The 15,153-nt window shown below is 55.7% G+C and overlaps 1 long non-coding RNA gene across 1 annotated transcript; it reads right to left on the minus strand.

Moving 5' to 3' along the window:
* Positions 1-2,372: 2,372 nt before the first annotated feature.
* LOC120375548 lies at positions 2,373-11,855 on the minus strand. Its single transcript, XR_005586612.1, has 3 exons — positions 11,792-11,855; positions 4,491-4,617; positions 2,373-2,476 (listed from the first exon to the last, which is right to left on the minus strand). It is a non-coding gene; the product is annotated as an uncharacterized LOC120375548 (long non-coding RNA).
* Positions 11,856-15,153: the final 3,298 nt, after the last annotated feature.

Below are 15,153 nucleotides of genomic sequence, written 5' to 3' on the forward strand. Positions count from 1 at the left end.
ATTAGCACCTCCCTCTACAATGTCACAGTCTCTTCATTTCACAAATCCTGTGTCCTACGGCTCTGCCCTCAACCCATCTCGCATTACACCTTTAGCATTACAACCAAAAAGCAGCCCTTGCGCCCGACATAGTCACTCTGGCCCCTCCCCAGCATGAATCCCACAGAGCCCCATACCCAAAGACGAAGCACACGGCCTGTGAAGGATACTACAGCGAGTACAGATGAGGAAGTGAAAGCACTGACCATTTACTCACAGCCAGTTATGCAGAAGGCAGACAGATGATGACTATTCATGTCTCCTTAGAAGGATGTCCAGGCTGCTCAGGTCCACTTCTGCATATTCTCGCCCATCGAGGGCTCCTGGATGATTCCTCTTCAAACTAATAAAGTCAAGCAAGTACCATCACTACACAGAGCTCTACTGGTGCATTTAATCTTGCCCTCATCCCTGCCTCCCTCTCCCATCCGTTCCACATCCGCCCGACTCGATGAACAGACTGAGTCAACATCCACAGGCACCGCGCCACTCTGGCGCCCACTGCCCTGCATGATTTTCATCCCCTCCTACTTGTTCATAGCTCCCGAGACCTAACCTGTGGGGATGCACACCTAGCATGCCTGCCCGTGTGCTATGAAGGGAGACGGGATAAGGAGAGGCAAGGACAGAGACAGAGAGAGAAAGAGAGAGTGTTGGCCAACATACTAGAGAAGAGACAGACAGACAAACATGGGAGGAAGGCAAGCAACTCGTCACCTGGAGTCATCCCCCTGGATCTCCCCTTCTGATGCAGAGGACACACCGCTACTGGCCAGAGAACTGAGCAGCCCCTGAAAATGGGGACCTTGTCTCCCTCATAAACACAGCTAGACAAAAACATTTTCTTACAAACACAGCCCCAGCAAATGGAGCATCCCTACCAGGAGCAAGGTGGGCCGTGAGCAGAGCAATCACCAAAACAGACAGTTATCTCATTGAGAGTGGAGACTGTTCCACTCCCAGTAGGACGGCTTTTCCTTGGCATCAGTAGTTCTTGAGGTCCCATCGCTCTCACTCGCTTTCCATGACATGAAGGCAGTAGACTCTGACACGTGACTTCTTTTCCCTTGGTACTAAACCCAGCACGAGGGGAAAAAACAAGTAAGTTACCATCTCAGTGGGCTATGTTGGGGAGGCTCTACTTTTCGCCTCTCCCACACAGTGAGGCTCTACCCTGAACCCTCATCCCATCACACCTTTAGGACTACAAGTAGAAAGCAACCTTTGGAATGACACCTTAAAACAGTCACTCTGCACAGCACACTCTGGTCACACACACACCACACCTGTGGGGAAAAGCATGTTTTTGGCTTGTAACTTATTGCTTCTCGTAGCTTGTTGCTTCCAGCAAGCAGAGGCAAAGGGGGGCGAGAGTCAGGGGTGCACAGCGGGCCCACCACAGTCCCAGACTGCAGACGCCAGGAGAGATCTAGAGACTCTGGTCCCTTCAAGCCTTAATCACACAGAAGCCCATAGACAACGAGGAAGCAAACAGAGTGTGAAGAAAATTGCAGTGACAACAGATGAGAAATTCCAAGCCCTGACCTCTTACTCACAGGCAGTTATGTGGGAGGCAGAAAGCTGAGGACTGTTGATCTCCACTTAAGAGGATTTCCAGGCTGCTCAGGTCCACTTCTGCCAATTTCTCCTCCAGCTGCTGCTCCTGGATGATTCCTCTGCAAACGCAGTAAGTAACCAAAGAAAAAGCCATCACTACACAAAATTCAACTGGTGCATGAAATCTTGCCCTCATCCCTACCTCCCCGTCCCATGCCATCCACATCAGCCCCACTAGAGCAGAGACTCAGTCAACACCCACAGTCACTGCTCCACTCTAGCACCCACTGCCCTGCATCATTTCGGTCCCCTCCTACTTGTTCATCACTCCCAAGACCTAGCCTGTGGGGATGCATAGCTACCACACCTGCCCATGTCCTATGGGAGGAGACAGGACAAGGAGAGGCAAGGACAGAGAGAGAGAGACAGAGACAGAGACAGAGAGACAGAGTGTGTTGGCCAACACATTAGAGGAGAGAGAGAGAGAAAAACGTGGGAGGAAGTCAAGAAACTCACCAGCTGGAGTCATCCCCCTGGATCCAACCTTCTGCTGCAGAGAACACACTGCTTGTGGACAGAGAAATGACCAGCCCCTGAAAATGGGGACCTTGTCTCCCTCGTAACTACAGCTATTCAGGAACCTTTTCCTACAAACTCAGCCACAGCTAACGACAAGTCCTGGCCTAGAGGCAGGTGGGCCGTTACCAGAGTCCTCACCAAACCAGACACTTATCTCACTGATGGTGACGTCTGCTCCACTCCCAGCTTCATGGCATCTGCATAGCCTGGAATCAACAACGCTCACTGTCTCACGGCTCTTGGGCGCCTTCCATCTCACAATTGGGGTGGGCTCTTACCCTTCACTTCTTTCTCCGTGGTACTAAGCACAACACAAGAGGGAAAAACAGAAGTTATCATCAGAATCTGCAGTGTTGTGTAGGTTCTTCTTCTCCCATCTCCCATTACACCTTTATAGATACGTGCTTTTTAATTGTAACACACACTCAGCCTTTGGAGCTCCTGGCCAGAGAATGCTGTGAAAGCCAAGACTATAATGGGGTTCAAGTAAGAACTAGGTACAGTAACTCCTCACTTAAAGTCGCATTTTTCAAGAACATAATGAGAACGTTAAGTGAAAGGATGTTAAGCAAGTCCAATTTCCCCATAAGCATGAATGTAAATGGGGGGTTACGCTGCAGGGAATTATTTTTTGCCATACAGTACAGTACTATAGTTGGGGGGTGTCACCGCCTTACCCCACACGGGCACAGCCCACTGGCGACAATGAGACAGGCAAGGAGGCTGAAGGTGCTGTAGGCTAGGAGAAGCACATTGCACAGGAGCAGCGGCAGCTTCCCCTCCCTGCAAGCACCAGGGTCGGGGGCCTCAACCCTTGGCCGCTGTAATGGGTCTGACTCACCCCTGCGGCGCCTCCTGCTGGTGACTCTGGGGAATTAGCTCTTTCCAGCCCAGGAGCGCCCTCTGCAGGCCGGTGATCCACCTGTTTGCTACTGGCCCCATGTCCCTCCCAGGACCCCGGTGCCCCTTTAACTGGGTTTCCCCTTCCCAGGGGAAACCCCCACCCTACTATCCCCACTTCGCCTCAGTAGTGGCTACTGCCCAGTCTCTATCTAACCCCCGTTCGCTGGGGCAGACTGCAGTAGCCAGCACTCATCATCAGCAAAGGGGGTTTGGACCTGCTGCCTTGGCCTACCCCTAGGTTGCCCCCTGCAATCCCCAGTACCTTTTGCCTTATGCTAGGCCGCAGCCTGGGGTTTTCTAGGCTGGAGCTTCCCCAGCCCTGCTTCACCCTTGGTACCTTGTCTCAGTTCCCTGCAGCCAGGCCCATCTCCCTCTAGAAACAGAGAGACACTGACTGGGCTCCTGGCTCACAGCCTTTTATAGGGGCCAGCTGTGGCCTGATTGGGGTGTGGCCCAGCTGCGGCTACTTCCCCAATCAGCCCAGCTTTGAGAGCAGCTGCTCTCAAGCCCTTCCAAGCCACTTTTAAACCCCTTAAAACCAGGAGCAGAGATCCACCCTGCTACAGCCGCCCATGCCACCTCTTCCCCCGAGCCCCCACCCTTAACCTGCCTCTTCCTCCCCTCTCCTTCCCCTTTACTTCATACACCGCATCCTTGCTCCTGCCCGCAGCCATCAGCTGGCTTGCACCATTTGGAAGCGGAGGGAGGGGGAGCCTGCACAACAAGTCTTCACTCCCCATCCCCGGACACCACAAGCCAGCTGATTGCCACAGGCAGGAGGCCGTGGGGGAAGGCACTGATCCACGGGGTCTGCTAGCAGGCGGGAAGTGCTGGGGGGGGGCATAGGAGAGCTGACGGGGGGCTGCCGACTGTGGACAAAACAGGCAGCCAAACGCCGTTATAGCGAAGCATTGCACAACTTTAAATACAGCATGTTCTGTAATTGAGCAGGGACATAAGATTGAAACAATGTTAAGCAAGAGGATGTTAAGTGGAGAGTTACTGTCAATTCATGGAGGATGAGTCCATCAACAGCTATGAGTCAGGATGAGCAGGGATCGTGTCCCTGGCCTCTGTTTGCCAGGAGCTGGGAATGGGTGACAGTGGATGGATCACTTGGTAATTCCCTGTTCTGTTCATTCCTTCTGGGGCACCTGACATTAGCCACTGTCGGTAGACAGCATACTAGGCTAGATGGACCTTTGATCTGACCTAGTCTTGCCATTCTTACGTTCATATGTTAAGCAGCCTGTTGCACCTGCATCCAAGACAGTCACTGAGCAGAGGAGACTGCTGTCCCTTCCCTTGGTCGTAATCCCACAGAGTCCCATGGCCAACAAGGAGGCTCACGGCCTCTGAAGAAAACTTTGAGTGGTACAGATGAGGGATAGAGGCCATAATTGTTCACTCACAGCCAGTCATGGAGAAGGCAGAAAGCTGAGGACTCTTCATCTCTGCTTACAAGGATATCCAGGCTGTTCAGGTTCACTTCTTCCAGTTTCTCCTCCGGCTCCAGCTCCTGGACAATTCCTCTGCAAACTAATAAAGACAAGCAGGAACTATTAACACCCTCATCCCTGCCTCCCTCTCCCATCCCATCTACAGCCACCCCAGTCGAGGAACAGAGACTGAGCCCACACTATCAGTCACCGCTCCACTCTACAACCCACTGCTCCCCACGGGTTTCGTCCCCTAGCTCGCCTGCCCGTGTGCTATGAAGGGTGAGTGTTGGGCAGGAAGGAGAGAGAAGGGGTGAGGGGCCCCATGGGTGGAGGGAGGAATGGGGGTGCAGGTTGGGGAATGTTGGCACTGGGGGGCCCACAGATCTAGGGACAGAGTGGAATGCAGATTGCAGTGGGAGGGAGGAAAAAAGGGGACTGAGGAACCAAATGGATGGGGGAATGAACTGTGGGGGCTGTTGGGGAGGAAGGGGTGCCGAGCGGTCCCTACAGGTGGAGGCGCAGGTTGTGGTGAGCTGGGAGGATGTTGGAAAGAGATGGGGTCAGAGGAGTCCCTTGAATGGAGGAATGAACTGGGGGATACAGCCGTATAGGTTGGGGAAAGTTGTTGCAGGTTGGGGGGTGTTGGGGAGGAGGGGCGGAAGGGGCTATGGGAGAAGGCATGTATGGGGAAAGTAGGGATGGGGTGCAGGTTGGGGTGGCCTAGGAGGTGTTGGAGGAGAAGAAAGGACTGAGGGGCCCAATGGATGGGGATAGACGGGGCGAGCTGGTTTCGGCTAGAGGAACGGGCCTTCAGATTGGAGAAAGCGGCAGGCATAGTGGGCAGCGTGGGTGGGTTGGGGACCGGGGAAGCAGGTTGGGGAGGGCTGGGGGAGGTGGAGGTGGGAAGGGGCTGTGGCTGGACAGGGGGCACTGTGTGAGCCCATGGTGGGAGGAAAGACACACTGGGGTGCCGTGGGGGCTGTGGCTGGGCGGGAGGAAGGCAGAGAGGTTAAGGGGCTGTGGCTGGGGAGGAGGAAAGGCACGCTGGGGTGCCGGGGGTAGGGGGAGGGGCTGTGGAGCCCGTGGGGAGAAAAGACGCACCGGGGGCTGTGGCTGGGTGAGGATGCGGGGTGCTGGGGAGGCAGAGGGGCTGTGGCTGGGTGAGGGAAGCGGTGGAGATGGGGTTGTGGCTGGACGGGGAGGAGGAAAGGCACGCTGGGGGTGCCAGGGGAGGTGGGGTGGGGAGGGCTGTGGGAGCCCGTGGGGAAATACGTGCCGGGGGCTGTGTCTGGGTGAAAGGCGCTGCAGGGGAGGAAAGGTGCTAGGGGATGCAGGGGGCTGTGGGAGCACTGGGGAGGAAAGACGCGCCGGGGGGGGCTGTGTCTGGGTGCGGGAAGCGATGGAGATGGGGGTGGCTGTGGCTGGGCTGGGAGGAAAAACGTGCTGGCGGGGGGGGCTGTGGCCGGAGAAGGCTGTGAGAGTACTTAGGGGGGCGGGGTCGCTATGGGGACCCCACGTCCCAGAGCCGCAGCGCCTCCCGCCCAACGCTCCCAAGCCCCACGCTTATCACGGGCGGCCTTCAGACCGCTAACGTCACTTCCGCTCCAGGCCCCGCCCTGCAAGCGGAGCCTGTCACGCTCAAAGCGCCGCCCGCTGGGTCCGCGGGGGCTGATGGGAATTGTAGGCAGGGGCGCACTACAACTCCCACAAGCCCCTGCGTCATCCCGCCCTGCGCCCCTCCCCCCAGCGGGGGCTGGGGGCTCTGGCTGGGACCCCCACTATTAAACCCCCCGGTGAAGGATTGAACAGCTGCAGACTGGGGCGGGGTGCAGAACTGTGTTGAGCACAGGGCGGCGGCAGCTGCAGAGCCCAGCGTCCTTTGGTGCAGAGAGAGATTGACATGGATCGATAATATCGGCTTTAAAAACAGAACTAGAGACTGGAGCAAATGAGGCAAAACTAGAAAGGGAACGTAGCGGGGAGGATTTTGCTAGGGGAACAGCTGCTATTACTTAGAACATACAGACAAGCAACTCACTGCCCACCCCGGGGATTCCATCCCTCTCCCCCCCCAGCCTCGTCACCCCCCAATTCCTCCCCCACGAGCCACGTCATCCCCCGATTCCTTCCCCTGCCCCCCGCCCCGATACTCTCTGATTCCTCAATCAGCCTCTTTCCTTGGGCTCCGCAGGCTGCCAGCTGCAGTGTGATTCCCCTGCAGTGGGGGTGGCGGCGGCGGCAGCTGCTGCTGCTGGGAGACAGCTGCAGAGCCCAGCGTCCTTTGCCCCAGCACTACCTTCCCCCAGTTTGCCCCGCAGCCCCCCGAACCTCGTCACCCCCAATTCCTCTCCCCCCCCAAGCCTCGTCACCCCCAGAGTCTCCCCATGGGTGCCGACTTATATGGGCTCCTGGGGCTTTAGCCCCAGGAATATTCACAGACAGGGGCTCTGCTCCAGCAATATTTGGAGCTAGGTTTCTCCCCTGCTGTGCGCTGCCGGCAGCCCAGAGCCTTTTAAATCCCAGCCGCGGCAGGGAATCAGAGGGCTCTGGGCTGCCTGCCGCGGCGGGGAGCCCAGAGCCCTCTGATTCCCGGCCGCGGCTGGGATTTAAAGGGCTCTGGGCTCCCCGCCGCAGCGGGAAGCCCAGAGCCCTCTGATTCCCGGCTGCGGCTGGGATTTAAAAGGCTCTGGGTTCCCCGCGGTTGCAGGCAGCCCAGAGCCCTTTAAATCCCAGCCGCAGCTGGGATTTAAAAGGCTCTGAGCTCCCAGCGGTTGCAGGCAGCCCAGAGCCCTCTGATTCCCGGCCGCGGCTGGGATTTAAAAGGCTCTGGGCTCCCCGCCGCAGCAGACTGCCCAGAGCCCTCTGATTCCCGGCGGCGGCTGGGATTTAAAAGGCTCTTGGCTCCCCGCCGCAGCAGGCAGCCCAGAGCCCTCTGATTCCCGGCCGCGGCTGGGATTTAAAAGGCTCTGCGCTCCCCCGGGTTGCAGGCAGCCCAGAGCCCTTTAAATCCCTGCCGCGGCTTTGTTTTTAAGGGCTGCGGGCTCCCCGCGGTTGCAGGCAGCCCTGAGCCCTTTAAATCTCAGCCGCGGCTGAGATTTAAAGGGCTCTGGGCTCCCCGCCGCAGCGGGCAGCGCAGAGCCCTCTGATTCCCGGCCACAGCTGGGATTTAAAAGGCTCTGAGCTCCCCGCCGCGGCGGGCAGCCCAGAGGTCTCTGGTTCCCGGCCGTGGCTGGGATTTAAGGCTCTGGGCTCCCGCGGTTGCAGGCAGCCCAGAGCCCTTAAATCCCAGCAGCGGCTGAGATTTAAAGGGTTCTGGGCTCCCGCGCAGCGGGCAGCCCAGAGCCCTCTGATTCCCGGCCCGGCTGGGATTTAAAAGGCTCTGGGCTCCCCGCGGTTGCAGGCAGCCCAGAGTCCTCTGACTCCCAGCCGGGGCTGGGATTTAAAGGGCTCTGGGATCCCCGCGGCTGCCAGCAGCCCAGAGCCCTTTGAATCCCAGCCTCTGTCCGCTGATTGCCCCCTCCCCAGACCCCTGCCCCAACTGCCCCCCAGAACCTCCACCCCCTATCTAAGCCCCACTGGTCCTTGTTCCCCAATTACCCCCTCCCGAGACCCCTGCCCCTAACTGCCCCTTGGGACCTCAGCCCCTATCTAAGCCTCCCTTCTCCTTGTCCCCAACTGCCCCCTCCTGAGACCCCACCCAACAGTCCCCCCAGGACCGCACCCCCTACCTGTCCCCTGATAAACCTCTTAGACTCCCATGCCTATCCAATTGCTGCCTGTCCCCTGACTGCCCCTTCGAACCTCTGCCCCATCCAACTCCCCCTGCTCCTTGTCCCTTGACTGCCCCCCGGAACTCCCTACCTCTTCTCCAACCCCCAAACCGCTTACTGTGCTACTCAGACCAGCGTATCTGGCTCCATGCAGCTCCAGACAGTTGCTGCCATGCTCCCCCATGGAGCCCACAGCCCTCTCCCACCCCCAGCACCTGCCTTCCAGATTTGAACACCTCAAAATTCAGGAGTGCTCAAGCTCGGTTTGGGCAGCTTTTACTTCATTTCTCCCAAATCAGTTTCCCCTGCAAGGTGCCAACTGAAGGTGTTGGAGAACAGAGAGATCAGGTGGCCTCCTAATGCCTGGAAAAGAGACAAAGGCCGGAGGAGGGAGTGTCAGTGCCTGTCGGACTTCTGGGAAGTGCACGGTGTGGAAGGGAATGCTGTGATGCTTTGGAACATCTCCATACAAAGCCAGTCAGGACTCTGGGGGAGCCTCCTCTCTCGGAGCATACTGTCTCCAGGGCAAGAAGCTTACACCTTCCTGGGTCTGACCTCGGAGCATTCAGCATGCCCTTCCACGTCATGCACTTTCCAAAGTGAGTCTGCCCAGGCTGGTCCTGGGGCAACCAGAGGTCGCTGCACCCCAACTCCGCAGTCAGATGTGACTCTCAGCCAGACAGTAAAACAGAAGGTTTATTAGATGACGGGAACACAGTTTAAACAGAGCTTGTTGGTACAGAAAACAGAACCCCTCTGTCAGGTCCATCTTGGGGGGTGGGGAGCCCAGAACCAAGTTCTGGGTCTCTCCCCATTTCCCCAGCCAGCTCCAAACTGACACTCCCTCCTCTGGCCTCTGTGTCTCTTCTGGACAAGGAGGCCACCTGATCTCTTTGTCCCCAACACCTTCAGTTGGCATCTTGCAGGGGAAACTGAGGCACCCACACAGTATTCAGAGAAAATATTAAGAACATTCCCACTTCATCACAACAGATGCCACAAAATATAATACTGTATATTGAAGTAGGCAAGTGCTGCTTCTGACTTTCCACTTTTAATTGACCCTTGTAATCTTGTGGCACTGACGCGTTGTAGCTTCATTTTATATCGGCTTACAGGGCGGGAGCGGGGGGGCACCACCATTTTGGGCCCCACCAAAAATTATACAAACCTGCCGCCTATGTCCCCTCCCAGTCTCGTCTTACCTTGAGCTCCCGCAGGCTGATTGAATCAGCTCCTGCAGGCTGAGAGCTGCAGCCTGATTCAATCAGCCAGCCAGAGCCCAAGGTAAGAGGAGACTCGGAGGGGAGTGTTGCCGTCCCAAAGGGCCCGAGGAGGAGCAACAGTGGGGGTTCATTGCCCCGTGTGCGTCGCACTAATTAACACACCAGGGTGGAGAAGCAAACCAAGTTTATCTGAGCGCAAAAAAAGGTGCCAGGGAGAAAAAGCATTCTCAAATCCTGCACATCCACACGCAGGCGGGGTCCCAGCATTTATACCACCCTTGTTTTCCCCCTTTTTCCCTCCCCCTTGCAACAGTTACACTTAACACTATAATGTAGCTTGTTAGAACTGTTCTCATTCGCATATTTATCTATGGCCTTCACAGCACAGATGCATGCAGATTTTCCTCCCCCTTCTCCTCCCCGTCTTACTGCTGCTTTTTGCTGTTTTAAGCTGTCCTACAGCTGCAAGCTAAGACAGCTGACAGTTACACATTTTGCTTGCTGTTTATTAGCATCTTAGGTTGGTTAAAGTTCACAGCATGGAAGAACTTTGGTTCACTCAGGCCCAAAGTCACAACTTTGATTTACTTAGGCCTAGGGACACCAACAGGAGGAATCCGGGGGTGACGAGGCTCAGGGTGGGGGCTGCCAGACAAACCAGGGGAAGGTAGCGCTCAGGAAAAGGAGGCTCTAGCTGCACAGAGCCAGGGGTCCTGTCTCCCCCCAGCTGCTCACTGTATGGTAACCCTAACAACAGGTTCTAAACCGGCTTAAAATTTAGCAACCAGTTCCAGCAAACCGGCTCCAGCTCACGACTGTCCATAGGTATCTGTGCCCCCCACGAACCCCCTAATCCTGCCCACGACCCCATCCAGCCTGGACCTGGGTATCTGTGCCCCCCAGAAACCCCCTTATCCCTCCTCCAGGACCCCTACAGCCTGGACATAGGTATCTGTGCCCCCGCCCGACCCCCTAAGCCCTCCTGGGACCCTACTGCCTGGACATAGGCAGATTGTGGGGGGCCAAGATACCTAAGTCCCCCAGGGACCCCTACAGGCTGGACATAGGTAGCTTTGCCCCCACTACCCAGGCTGGGACCCCTACAGCCTGGAGAGAGGGCTGGGGGGCCCCGTAAACCCCTAAGCCCCCCCGGGACCCCTACAGCCTGGAGAGAGGGCTGTTTGCCCCCCCCGGAACCCCATAAGCCCCCCTGGGACCCCTACAGCCTGGAGAGAGGGCTGGGGGTCCCCCGGAACTCCCTAAGCCCCCACGGGACCCCTACCGCCTGGAGAGAGGGCTGGGGGGCCCCGGAAACCCCTAAGCCCCCCAGGGACTCCTACAGCCTGGAGACGGGGCTGGGGGCCCCCCAGAACCCCAAAAGCCTGGAGAGAGGGCTGGGGGGCCCTGGAACCCCCTAAGCCACCCCCGGTACCCAACAGTCTGAAAAGAAGGCTGGGGGGTCCCCCCGAGCCCCATAAGCAACCCCGGGACCCCTACAGCCTGGGGAGAGGCCTGGGGGCCCATCCGGAACCCCCTAACCCCCCAGGGACCCCTGTAGCCTGGAGAGAGTGCTGGAGGGCCCCCAGAACCTCCTAAGCCCCAGTGACGGCTGCAGTGACACTGTGTAGCCAGGAAGGGTAATGCACAGAGCATTTCTCACGGAGCAACAGTGACACTGTGTGGCCAAGTAGGGTAATGCACAGAGCATCTCTCCCGGAGGAACAGTGACACTGTGTGGCCATGCCGGATAATGCACAGAGCTCTTCTCACGGAGCAACAGTGACCACTGTCTGGCCACAAAGTGCAATGCACAAAGCAGTTGCTGCATGGAGCTACAGTGACACCGTGTGGCCATGCAGGGTAATGCATAGAGCATTTCTCTCAGAGGAACAGTGACACCGTGTGGCCACGCAGGGTAATGCACAGAGCATTTGGGTAATGCACAGAGCATTTCTCTCAGAGGAACAGTGACACCGTGTGGCCACGCAGGGTAATGCACAGAGCATTTCCTGCATGGAGCTACAGTGACACCGTGTGGCCACTCAGTGTAATGCACAGAGCAGTTCCTGCGTGCAGCTACAGTGACACCGTGTGGCCATGCAGGGTAATGCACAGAGCATTTCTCACGGAGCAACAGTGACACCATGTGGCCACGCAGGGTAATGCATAGAGCAGTTCCTGGAATGAAGTGGGTAGTGAGCAGAGCAATCACCAAAACACACTCTTATCTCATTGATAGTGGTGGCCGCACCACTCCCAGCTGGACGGCTCTTACCTGGCATCAGTAATGCTTGCTATCTCATCGCTCTAACTCACTTTCCATCGCATGAGGTGAGCGGACGCTGACCCTCCACTTCTTTTCTATTGGTACTAACCCAGCACAAACGGGGGAAACAAACAGGTTAGCATCTCAATCACCAATGTTACATAGGTTCTTCCCCCATTTTCCACACCCCAGACCTCCACCCGTAACCCTTCTTCCGTTACACCTTCAGGACCACAACTAGAAACTAAGAAGCCTGTTGCAACTACACCCAAAACAGCCACTCTGAACAGGAGACTTGTGTCTTTCCCTCATCTGAATCCCACAGAGCCACATACCCAATGAAGACCAAAACTGGAGTGACAACAGAGGAGGGATTCCAAGCACTGTCCACTTACTCGCACCCAGTTATGTGGAAGGTAGAAAGTTGAGGCCTGTTAATCTCTGCTTAGAAGGATGTCCAGGCTGCTCAGGTCCATGTCTGCCGATTTCTCCTCTGGCTGCTGCTCCTGGATGATTCCTCTGCAAATGCAGCAAGTAACCCAAGCAAAAGCCATCACTACACAAAATTCAATTGGTGCCCGAAATCTTGCCCTTGTCCCTGCCTCCCTCTCCCATCACATCTGCTTCAGCTCCACTAGAGCAGAGACTCAGTCAACACCCACAGTCACCGTTGCACTCTAGTGCCCACTACGCTGCATGATTTCGGTCCCTTCCTACTTGTTCATAGCTCCCGAGACCAAGCCTGTGGGGATGCACACCTGCCCATGTCCTAAGAAAGGAGACAGCACAAGGAAAAGGCAAGGACAGAGAGAGTGACAGACAGAGTGTGTGTTGGCCAACACATTAGAGGAGAGAGACAGAAAAACGTGGGAGGAAGTCAAGAAACTCACTAGCTGGAGTCATCCCCCTGGGTCCAACCCTCTGCTGCGTAAAGGTAATAAAGGTAATAATTGGAGATATACCAATCTCCTAGAACTGGAAGGGACCTTGCAAGGTCATTGAGTCCAGCCCCCTGCCTTCACTGGCAGGACCAATTTTTTGCCCCAGATCCTTAAGTGGCCCCCTCAAGGATTGAACTCACAACCCTGGGTTTAGTAGGCCAATGCTCAAACCACTGAGCTATCCCTCCCCCAGTAGCTATCCCTCCCTAACCCTAACCCTAACCCCTGGGTCCAACCCTCTGCTGCGTAGGACACACTGCTTGTGGACAGAGAAATGACCAGCCCCTGAAAACGGGGACCTTGTCTCCCTCATAACCACAGCTAGTCAGGAATCTTTTCCTACAAACCGAGCCACAGCTAATGACCAGTCCAACCCTGGGGGCAGGTGGGCCGTTACCAGAGTCTTCAGCAAACTAGACACTTATCTCACTGGTGGTGATGGCTGCTCTGCTCCCAGCTCGACGGCATCGCCATAGCCTGGCATCAAAAACGCTCGCTGTCTCACGGCTCTTGTGTGCTTTCCATCTCACAACGGGGACCTTGACTTCTCTCTCTGTGGTACTAAGCACAACACAAGAGAGAAAAACAAAAGTTATCATCGGAATCTGCTGTGTTGTGTAGGTTCTTCTTCTCATCTCCCATTACACCTTTATAGATACAATTAAAAAGCACACAACGCACACTCGACATGTGGAGCTCCTTGCCAGAGAATGCTGTGAAAGCCAAGACTATAACAGGGTTCAAAAAATAACTAGGTAAATTCATAGAGGACACGTGCATCAATGGCTATTGGTGAGGATGGGCAGGGATGGTGCCCTTAACCTCTGTTTGCCAGAAGCTGGGAATGGGCAACACAGGATGGATCACGTCTCGATTCCCTGTTCTGTTCATTCCCTCTGAAGCACCTGGCGTTAGCCAGTCAGAAGACAGCATACTGGGGTAGATGGACCCTTGGTCTGCATAACATTGTAAGAATGGCAGTGCTTGGTCAGTCTATTGCACCTGCATCCAATAGAGCAGGGGTCCCCAACCTTTTAGTCTGGCGGGCACCAGACAACTAGCCACCGAGGAGCGTGGTCACCAAACAAGCAGCCTCCGAGAACCAGCGTCATCACAGCCAAGAACCAGGGTCATTGAGAGGCGCAGCCGCCGAAAATCAGCAACATTTCGGCGGCAAAGCTTCTTGATGACGGTGGTTCCGGGTGGTATTTCGGCCACTGCTTGTTTGGCAATTAGTAGGCAGGTGCACATAGCTGTCTCAGCCGGCATCATGGCACCCACAGGCACCGCATTGGGGACTCCTGCAATAGAGTCACACTAAAGGAGACTATTGTCTCTTCTCCTCATCATAATCCCACAGCTACTCCCACAATAGTGAAATTCTCCTCCCACACCCAGAACAAGGAGGAAAACTTTTATGAGAAACCAAACCCACCTAAAGGGAAGCAGCTGCCTGTACTCAGCTTCTACCCTGCATTTACCTTAGGCTTCAGATGTGACACTAAAAGTCATGAAGTGTAGTTATGCAGAAGGCAGAAAGTGAGGATTGTTCATGTCTGCTTAGAACGATGTCCAAGCTGCTCAGATGCAGTCTCTCCTCCGGCTACGGCTCCAGAACAACAATTCCTCTGTAAGAACAGCTAAAAAAGCCAAGCATGAGCTGTCATTACACAGAGCTCTTGCCCTCATCCCTGCCTCCCTCTTCCATCCTACCTTCATCGGCCCCCTACGATGAGACCAAGCTAACACTGACAGTCACCGCTGCACTCGCACCGACAGCCCTCCATGATTTTCGTCCCCTCCTACTACTCCATGGCTCACGAGACATGCCATACACACGTGCCAGTGGTCTATAAAGGGAGACGGCACAAGAAGGGAGGCGAGGAGAGAGAGAGTGTGTTGGCCAACACACTAGAGTAGAGAGCGAGAGAGAAACATGGAAGGAAGTCAAGCAACTCATCACCTGGAGTCATCCTCCTCGATACAACCTTCTGCTGCGGTGGAGAAACTGTTCCTGACCAGAGAAGTGAGCCACCTCTGAAAATGGGACCTTTTCTCCCTCATAACCCACAGCTAGTGGGGAACCTTTTCCTACACACCCAGCCCTACATTACCGGGCTACCCAACTTGAACTCAGGCGGGGTGTGAGCAGAGCCCTCCCCAAACCAGACACTTATGTCACTGACAGTGGCCTCTACTCAGCTCTCAGATGGATGGCGCTTGTCTGGGATCAACAATGATCGCAGTCTCACAGCTCTCACTTACTTTCCACCATGTCACGGCAGTAGACTGACTCTTGACTTCTTTTCCCTTGGTACCAAACCCAGCACAAAGGGGAAAAACCCAAAAAATTAGTATCACCATCTGCAATGTGTTGTAGTCTTTTCATTTCACTTTTCCCATATCCTACGGCTCCGCTCGCAACCCATC

The sequence above is a fragment of the Mauremys reevesii genome, linkage group 12 (genome assembly GCF_016161935.1).
Source record: "Mauremys reevesii isolate NIE-2019 linkage group 12, ASM1616193v1, whole genome shotgun sequence".
Lineage (NCBI taxonomy): Eukaryota > Metazoa > Chordata > Testudines > Geoemydidae > Mauremys > Mauremys reevesii.